The sequence below is a fragment of the Zingiber officinale genome, chromosome 11B (genome assembly GCF_018446385.1).
Source record: "Zingiber officinale cultivar Zhangliang chromosome 11B, Zo_v1.1, whole genome shotgun sequence".
NCBI classification, from domain to species: domain Eukaryota; kingdom Viridiplantae; phylum Streptophyta; class Magnoliopsida; order Zingiberales; family Zingiberaceae; genus Zingiber; species Zingiber officinale.
In genome coordinates this window covers 67,416,514-67,426,297 of record NC_056007.1, presented here as the reverse complement: position 1 = coordinate 67,426,297, position 9,784 = coordinate 67,416,514, and the positions used below count along the sequence as shown (strand labels likewise).

Here is a 9,784-nt window from a genome sequence, read left to right as displayed (position 1 = left end):
AACGGGACCCGGGGAAAGTCTGTTTAGGCTACCCTATTTTAATGAGGAAAAGTTTTATTTCCTTTTCCTTTTTTTTTCTTTTTCTTTTCTACTTCTCTTATTCTTTCCCCGCGAGCCGTGCGTGCCCTATTTCCCCGACCCCGAGCGGTTTCCTTTTCTTCCTCTCTTCTCACTCGGAGCCGATCCACTTTTCTTGCTCCTGTGCCCTAGCGCCGAGCCGCACTGCCGACGCTACTGCCGCCAGCGATGCCGAGCGCCGGCCACCAGGACCGGTACCAATCGTCAGTGCCCTAGCCTCAGCCCGCGACACCCATCTCCTCGGGTCGCCACCGCTGGCAGCGGCGTTGCCAGCCGAAGCCCTAGAGTTGATTCCTCTCTTCCTCGCTTCTCCTGAACGTCGGCAGATGACCTATTGCCTCTGCCCTAGCTTGGATCGCGAGCCCTCCTCTGCGCCCTAGCTCCCTGATTTGAGGAGTTTCCTCTTCTGCCATTGCTGAGAGCCGAGAGCCGCCGTCGCACGGAGAGTGCCGGCCATCCTTCCTCTGCCCTCGAGGCCGAGCCACATTGTCGAGTTCTCTTTTCCCTTCGTGCCGTCTGCTCTAGTCACCTTGCACCGTCACCACAGCCGAACCACTTCACCGGCCACCAGGTTCTGCCGAGCCCTAGTCTTGATCTTCTTCTTGATTCCTTTGATTCCAGCACTGAGGGTTTGTTCTACCAGGATTTTGTGCTGTGGAGTGTCTGATTTCCAGGTGCTAATCCTCTCCGGCAGTAAATTGCCTTGGCTGTGATTGAAGGTGAGGTGCACAGATTGATATAGAATTATGTTATCATTAGTGTGATGATTTCTTAAGCTCTATTTTGATATAGACAGTGAATCGCAGGTTATTGCTTGGATTCCAGCAACTACCTCTGTTCCGGCAGCAACGTTACCGGTTGAGGCTTCAGAATTAGGTAAGTGGAGGAGGTAATTTTGAATACGAACTAGATTTAATTCTAGCTATGAAAAGGATAGGGTTATTGGGGCGATAAGAAATGATTAGGGTTAAGGAAACTAACCCTAGTTGGTCGAGGTTTATGGATTAGGGTTTTGCCCTAATTTAGTGTAAGAGATTTTATTTAGTTATTTATATGATTGTAGCTAAATAAAATATATTTCTATTCGTGACTCAGGGTTTTGACACGAGACGAGCATCTCGACGTCCGAGTTGGACGATCTTTCTTTTTTCGGAGGCGGGTACTTTGACTTATGTCTTTTGATATGCATAATAAAGTGTTTAACATATAGCAAAATTGTGTTTTCCATTTTATTTGGTTGGTCACTACATGATTAGTACATGTTGTTTGTTTATTTATTATGCACTGCATGCTATGCCTTAGGTAGTGACCTAACCACATGCTCGGTTATATTCGGATCTAGGGTTTATTTGATACCCTCTTGATTAGTGTACCTTCTATTTGATCGTCTTCTTGTGGTACACACTTTGTATCTATTTATATGGATCATGCCATGTTATTCATGAGATTGCCATGTTTAGTATCATGCATCATGATTGCATCTTGTGCGATTATCGGCTCTACTTTGGTTGAGCTCATCGCCAGTTACATGTACTGCACACATCACCCATGGATTTGTATATCTGGCTGGTGTGTGGCGGTTCTGCTGTTTAGCTCCGTTACTCAGTTCCGCTCTGTTTGGCTCCGTTAGCATTTAGGGTAGCAGCCGGCAGATGGTGGACTCTGTTTGGCTCCGTTACTCGCTGGTAGCCGTGGAGATATCCTCCCCGTCGTGTCGAGATGAGGCGTTGAGCTCCCCGTTTATGATTTGGGGTCACGAGTACTCGGCATCCGTTCTTGCAGCAGGCATTGATTTGAGTATGGGGTTGGCATATCATTTATTGCATTTTTTATTGCTTGTGATTCTGCACTTATATGCTGCATTTGTTTGGATCGTTGATTGACGGTTAATGACTACCCGATGACTTGTTACCTTTATACTTTGATCCGGTCAGTACAGTTATCTTGATTTCATTTCAGTTGCATTTATCCTCCTCTATTCAGGAGACTGTTGATATTTTCAGGTTGAGGCTGTCCGGAGCAGTTCGATCGCTGGCCCCCCATCTGCACGTAGAGCTAGTTCTCTACTAGGTTGTTATTTGCTTTATTTTGGTTTTTCATCCATCAGACTATGTGTTAGTTTTGTTTTGAATTTTATTTATGGATATTATACGGATTGTTACCGTTTGATGGACTTTTGGATGGTTTGGTTTTTATTCTACTATATGCCTGCCTGGACGGCAGAAGAGGTGAGTTCGATGGATTTGAGTTTTACGAGTGTAGTGGAGTAGGGTGGATTTCGAGTCAGAGTCCTACTATTATTGATTACTGTTATTAACTGCGTGGTTGTGACAGCCAGAGGCTGGATATCTTTATTAACTGCGTGGTGTTTGTCTTTTATTTTTGTTATCATTCCAGCCGCCTGTGGCTGAAGTATATGTGATATGTAGAAAGTTTCGTATTGTCCGCCGTGACAATTTAGTGATATCGAGCAGGTTACGATACTTGCTATGTGTTTTGGATTTTCGTTGATTTATCTGATACCAATTTATTTGGTATCGGAGCGTAAGTTTTACGATTCTTTGATTTCGTATTGTAGACATTTGGGATAACACGATACCAATTTATTTGGTATCGGAGCGTCAAAGTTGGTGATAGTTGTTGGATTTCCGTGTGTTGAATTTTTTTGAAATTTATCCGATACAATTTATTTGGTATCAGTGCGGGTTATGATACCTGCTTTTGGTGTTACGGTGATTTATCGGATACCTGTTTTTGGGTATTACGGATTTTTGGATTAGCCCAAGTTTGCGAGTCAAACTGGGTAGTTGTTTGAGTGACATGGATTTTTCCATTACGATTGGGTTTGGATTTCCGTTTCGGATTTATATGGATTTCCGGTGTTGTTCTCGATCGGAAATTTTGAGGTCAAGTTGGGGGCTGGACAGCGATGGAACATCTCCAGACGGCATATAGGTATGATGTTTAATTGGATAGTTATGACATGTATTAGCACTTTATCTTTAGTACTTGTCTGGATGTTGTAGCACATATTATATGTGATGGGTTATCCATTGAGCATGATTGACCTTAATAGATATCAAGGATTATTATCTCTAGTGATTTTCTTATCATAGCATCAGTAGTTTTATCTTCTGTTACTACTAGTAGGAGATGGAGGCACATACCAGTCTCTGCTATTGTTAGTTGGGTAGTGGATGACACTTACCTATTCCTGTTGACTTAGTCAGTTGAGTTTTTATACTCATATCTTTTGGATATTAGGGTACCCGATACGATGAAAATTGTTTATTGGGGAGTTACCATGTTTGATCATTGTTGAGAATGGTTTGAGGTTGAGGGATTTTGTGAGATCAGATATTGTGATATGTTGATTTCTTATGGTTTATGAGAGTAAATATGTTATGTGGTTGTCTGATGATCTAATACTAGATATTTGTTTTGATGATCTATTAGTGGATAACTAATTTGATGATTTATATTTGGGTAGTCATTGATGGTGACATAGTGAGTGTCATTTATGAAATTCACAGGTTTGATGATTATAGTTGGTGATCAGATATAGATCGGGTGCTAGAGAGTTTACGGTTGAGTGTACCTATGAGATTTTAAATAAATCTGGTTGGTTATGGATAGTTAACAGGATGATAAAATTGATATTTACTTCCTCTGATATTGGACTATGTGGATAAATAATGATTTGATGTTTTGAATGTTAACTTGCCCTCATGGGGAGTAGAGACTTATTCATCTGATATTATGTGAGCTGATGTTTTTGAGGATGAAAATGAGAGTGTCGTGATGTTCTTAAATTTTGACTTTTTCTTTGGGTCGTACACATTTATACATATGATATTATGTGGTTGGATATACCTTAGTTGCTTGTGGAGGATTAAGGTATTCTTGATTAGTTAGTAGATGAATGATTTAGTTTTGTTGGTTGATCAGTAAAGGATTGCCATATTATATTTCTAGAGGTTCGAACCTTTAGGTTATTTGTGCTTAGTTATGTATCTAGAGCACATTTGAGTACATGTTTTGTACTGATGTGAAAATGACTGATTTAGCCATATATCATTATTGGCTTGGATAAGTTATAAAGGATCGATGTATCCTATTCTATGAAGATTTTGACCGTGGATTGTATATACCTGGTGGGTTAACTTAGAGGGTGTTTGGGATGTGACCCCGCTGATGTAAGGAAGTGTAGAGCTAATTGCTTAACACTTATGGGATACAATTGTTACTAGTGTATACTGGAAGAGTACATTTGGATTTATGATGATAAAATTTTTCCCATTTGATATAGTCTTGGGTAGTGTATAACATTGACTGGCAATGTTATACCATGGTGTGTGTATCTTTCTTGTCGATACTAGTTCCTTTGAACCTATAGCAGGGTTATTCTGGATGATTAAGTTGCTTTATTTTGGGTTGCTTTTGATTGATGTATTCATGCTTGATCGTATCATGAATTTTGTTTAGATATCTGTAACCCGTGAGTGTTGGTGCGTAAGGTTGGTTTCTTTGATTGGGTATCGATGCGTATTTATGTGTTCATGTTTTGGGTTGTAGGAGTCTGGTGGTATTCGCATTCTGCAGTAGTATATATATCCATGATTACGATATGGTTTGAAGGTTCCTTGTGGATCATATGTAGTTGATGTATCTGGAGGTATTATTAAGATAACTTGTTGATTAAATCAGGTTGTAGTATAAGTACATCGGTGGTGTTTGATGGAGCATTTTGTCGATCGAGTTGTGATATATCAATATACGTGGTGGTAATTGTTCGTGTGGTATCGATATGTTTGATTTCAGATACGTTTAGTATGTTTTTATTGAGTATATATTGGTTATACTCTTGGCGTAGGTGAAGATATAACGTGAGTGTTGTTTGTGGTGTATTGTTGATTTTACCTACATTGATTTTGCACGTGTTCGGTATGTATTGTTGGATGTATCATCTTGAATATACGAGTTATGAGTGTGTTTGGTGTATAAATTGGAGGATTTTGTTGATCGTACATATGTTGTGGGAGCGTGTACTAGGTGTATTATTGGTAGCGAGTATGATGATTCTACTTATCTTGAATCAGAATGTGGGTAATGCATTATGTCGTTTGTTGGATTAACCCGTAAATTAAGTTTCCTATCGGTGGATGACCCACTAGGATCTTTGATAGAGTTGATGATGGATTTGATTAGTTACTAGGTTGTTATAGCCTAGGCTAACCACGATGAATTGTGGTAGAGATCTTGTCAGACCTCTGGTTGGATAGTTAGGTGCCTTAGGGTGCTTAAATATTATTTTGTGGTGGGCGTTGCTCCAGCGTATCACCGGATTCTTGGTGAGACATTGCTCCTATATTTATTGCAGAATCATATTTGATTATTTGTGGTGGAGAGTTGCTCCCATATATTGAGGATTTCTTGTGGTAGAGCGTTGCTCCCACATATGTGGTGTTTCCTGTGATGGAGCGTTGCTCTCACCCTGGAGGATTTATTCTTTGGTGATTTATGTTATTGATGATCAGATTTTTTTTTGATTTATTATTGGAGATCTTATGGATAGGAATGTCTGTGATACGGACATTATGTGTATTGGTTTTTGCCATGTAGGCTTATAGTGCCTTAGATGTTTTCAGGGACTCGATGATCCTGGTATGTCGAGGATGTTTGGATAGGTGTCCATTATCGTTGTGGACGATGTTGCGATCTATTACGGATCCGAGGTGAGTCACGTACACTACCTTTGCATAGATCTAGAGATGATTCGACGAGAACATCTATATGTGATTATCAGTAGTGCTGGTTTGGATTGTCTTATGTGAGATGTTTGAGCCACACGGTCACCAATAGAAGTATACCGTGGTTCCACAGGAGATAGAGGTTGTTACCGTTGGGAGCAGCCGAAATCAGTGTAGGAGATCCGCAGTCTTTTTGTGACTCGCAGGATATTACAGACTTTTCGTCGAGGGTTTCTTCCACATAACTATGCTACTTTCACGTGTGACCATGGAAGGCGTGAAGTTTACTTGGATTGAGGATTGCAAGATCAGCTTCTAGGAGCTGAAGCGGAGATTGTTGTCGGCTTCGATTTTTGGTTTTTACCTTCTGGAGAGGACGGATTTGTCCTCTACACCGACGCGTTTCTACAGGGTATGGGTGCTGTTCTGATGCAGCACGGTTGAGTATTTTTATATGCTTTATATGCTTCTCGATAGTTGAGAGAGCCTGAGAAGAAAATACTCAGTTCATGATCTGGAGTTGGCTGCTATTATTTTTGCCCTGAAGATTTGGCAGCATTGCCTGTATGATATTACCTTGAGATTCTCACTGATCATCGAATCTCAAATATCTGTTTTACTTGGAAGGAACTTAATCTTCGACAGAGGAGATGGATGGAGTTCCTGAAGGATTATGAGTGTACCATTAGCTATCACCCGGGAAAAGCTAATGTGGTTGCCGATGCACTTAGCCAGAAGTCCAGAGGGACTTTAACTTGCTACCGAGTGGTGGTTATAGACTTGATTCAGGGTTTCTCTGTGTGTTAGACATTGAGGCGGAGGAGGCATCTGAGCAGGTATTCTTATTCGATGGTTGCTCGATCGTCGATCGGGAAGAGAATCAAGAGACCCGATTGTTGAGACGATAGAGCTCGGCGTGAAGAAGTGGTCCGTATTATCGGACGAGAGGATGTCGAGGCATAAGGCGCGAAGTGTTATCTTGGCCGGTCGGAGACCCTTAGAGTTCTCCGTTTGCGACCGTATTTCTACCCACGAAAGGGTGAAGAGATTTGGCCTCGGTAAGCTAGCTCCGCGATACATTGGACCTTTCGGATCTCGGAAAGAATTGGGCGATAGCTTATCGGTTGCTTTATTGCATTCTTGGCGGGCGTTCGCGCGGTATTCACGTAATAATCTGCGATGAGATCGTGCGGGCACGCGTGTCTTGATAGATATTCGGTTCGATTCGGCTGACATTACTTGAGGAGGTTCGATGCAGTTCTCGGCCAAAGGCGTCGATTCGAACAAGACTATCCATTGGTTAAAGTCGGATGGCGGCATCGTTCGGATGAGGAAGCTACTTGGGAGCTCGGGATCTTATCAGAGCTCGATATCCCGTCTTTTCACTTGAGGTCGATTTAATTTGATTCGGCATTTATACTTTATATCTGTTGTTAGTACTTGCGATGGTAGAAAATGGACGAATTTTTATTAGTGGGGAGAATATAAAAATAGCGAATATTAATAAAGGAATTTTCAGGATTTTGGATTTTCAGGATTTTGAACTCGTGTAGACAGTTAGCAGGGGATAAGCGGGACGGGAAGCTTGTTTAGGCTACTATTTTAAAGGAAGTTTATTTTCCTTTTCCTTTTTTTTTTTCTTCTTCTCTTATTCTTTCCCGAGGTCGCCTATTTCCCCAGGCGGTTTCCTTTTCTTCCTCTCTTCCACTTTTCTTGCTCCATGCCTTAGCCTGGCCTTAGCCGCAGGCTGCTGCCGATGGCGAGCCTAAGCCGGCGCGGGACAGTGACGGTTCGTCGATCCTAGCCTCGGCAGACACCCCGTCTGTCGCGTCACACAGCGTGGCCGGTAAAGCTAGAGTTGATTCCTCTCTTTCTCGCTTTCCTTGACGTCCGGATGACTGTGCCCTTCCTTAAGCTTGGATCATGAGCCCTCCTCTGCGCCCTAGCTCCAGTTTGGTTTCCTCTCCCGCTCCTTGCGCGGAGCGATCGGCAGTCCTTCTGCCCATCGTTCACCTCTTTCTCCTCCTTCGGCGCTCTGCGATTCTTTCTGGCCACCTTCGTGTCTGCTGGCAAGCTTCGCACGAGGCCACTCTTGATCTCCTTCTTGCGTTCTTTGATTCCGACCTTTGGGGTTTGTTACCGGATTTTGTCTTTGTGGGTGTCGATTTCAGGTGCTAATCCTCTCCGTGATAAATTGCCTTGGCGTGATTGAAGGTGAGGTGTTGATATGATAATTATGTTATCATTAGTGTGATGATTTCTTAAGCTCTATTTTGATATAGGCGTGAATAGGGGTTATTGCTTGGATTCAACTACCTTATATAGGGCATCGGTTGAGGCTTGAGAATTAGGTAAGTGGAGGAGGTAATTTTGAATCTGAACTAGATTTAATTCTAGCTATGAAAAGGATAGGGTTATTGGGGCGATAAGAAATGATTAGGGTTAAGGAAACTAACCCTAGTTGGTCGAGGTTTATGGATTAGGGTTTTGCCCTAATTTAGTGTAAGAGATTTTATTTAGTTATTTATATGATTGTAGCTAAATAAAATATATTTCTATTCGTGACTCAGGGTTTTGACACGAGGCGAGCATCTCGACGTCAGAGTTGGACCGGACTGATCTTATTTTCCTATTGGAGGCGGGTACTTTGACTTATGTCTATATGAAATAGAGTATATGTATATGATATTTAGCTAAATGATCTAGATTTTGCTTACATCAACATTGTTTTTATCAATAAAATCAATTGAATTGGCAGTTCAATTGAATTTCAGATATCATGATGACAATATCTTATGCCCTAGCCATTAGATCGTTCCGAAGGATTTTATAATTTTTTGTTAGTGTGTCACAATATCTATTTATATGGATCGTATTATCATGCTTAATAGCTCACATTTGCATGCTGTGCGATTATCGGCTCTACTTTGGTTGAGCTCATCCGATTACATATCTTGCCCGTGGATTTGTATATCTTTGGTGTGTGGCGTTTAGCTCCGTTGGTCGGTGACTTCGTAGTAGCCGTGATCGTTCCTGTTTAGCTCCGTTGGCATTTAGGGTAGCAGATGGTGGACTCTGTTTAGCTCCGTTGGTCGGGGAGACTCGGCGTAGCCGGAGATATCCTCCGTCGTAGGAGATGAGCATTAAGCTCCCGTTTATGATTTGGGGTCAGGGGAGTACTCGGCGACATCCGTTTACTCTGTCGTTGCAGGAGCATTGATTTGAGTATGGGGTTATATGCATTTATTGCATTTTTTATTGCTTGTGATTCTTATATCTCTGCATTTGTTTGGATCGTTGATATGCATACAGGATTATGACTCACTCGATCCGACGACTTGTTACCTTTATACTTTGATCAGTTATCTTGATTTCATTTGATTTGCATTTATCCTCCTCTCTGAGACTCACGATTAGTGTTATCATTGTTTGTTTTATTATGCATATCAGTTGTACTGCTGAGTGTTGGACTCACCCGCCTCCATTGTTGATATTTTCGGGTTGATGGCCCCTCATCTGCACGTAGAGCTAGTTCTCTACTAGGTTGTTATTTGCTTTATTTTGGTTTTTCATCCATCGGACTATGTGTTAGTTTTGTTTTGAATTTTATTTATGGATATTATACGGATTGTTACCGTTTGATGGACTTTTGGATGGTTTGGTTTTTATTCTACTATATGCTGCTGGACGAGAAGAGGTGAGTTCGATGGATTTGAGTTTTACGAGTGTAGTGGAGTAGGGTGGATTTCGAGTCAGATTCCTATTAACTGCGTGGTTGTGACAGCCAGAGGCTGGATATCTTTATTAACTGCGTGGTGTTTGTCTTTTATTTTTGTTATCATTCCAGCCGCCTGTGGCTGAAGTATATGTGATATGTAGAAAGTTTCATATTGTCCGCCGTACAGGGGAGATGCTGCCGAAATTTCTTCGGACAGAGACTCCTCTGGGGCGTGACA

General features: G+C 41.7%; 1 long non-coding RNA gene across 2 annotated transcripts; it reads left to right on the top strand.

Annotated features, from left to right (window-relative positions):
* Window positions 1–89: 89 nt before the first annotated feature.
* Window positions 90–8,493, top strand: LOC122035382. 2 transcript variants are annotated; one of them, XR_006126965.1, is made up of 4 exons: window positions 90–649; window positions 722–797; window positions 885–954; window positions 8,399–8,493. It is a non-coding gene; the product is annotated as an uncharacterized LOC122035382 (long non-coding RNA). The 2 variants fall into 2 exon arrangements; XR_006126966.1 differs by lacking the exon at window positions 8,399–8,493 and adding an exon at window positions 1,174–1,214 and having other exon boundaries at window positions 91–649.
* The last annotated feature ends 1,291 nt before the right edge of the window (window positions 8,494–9,784 follow it).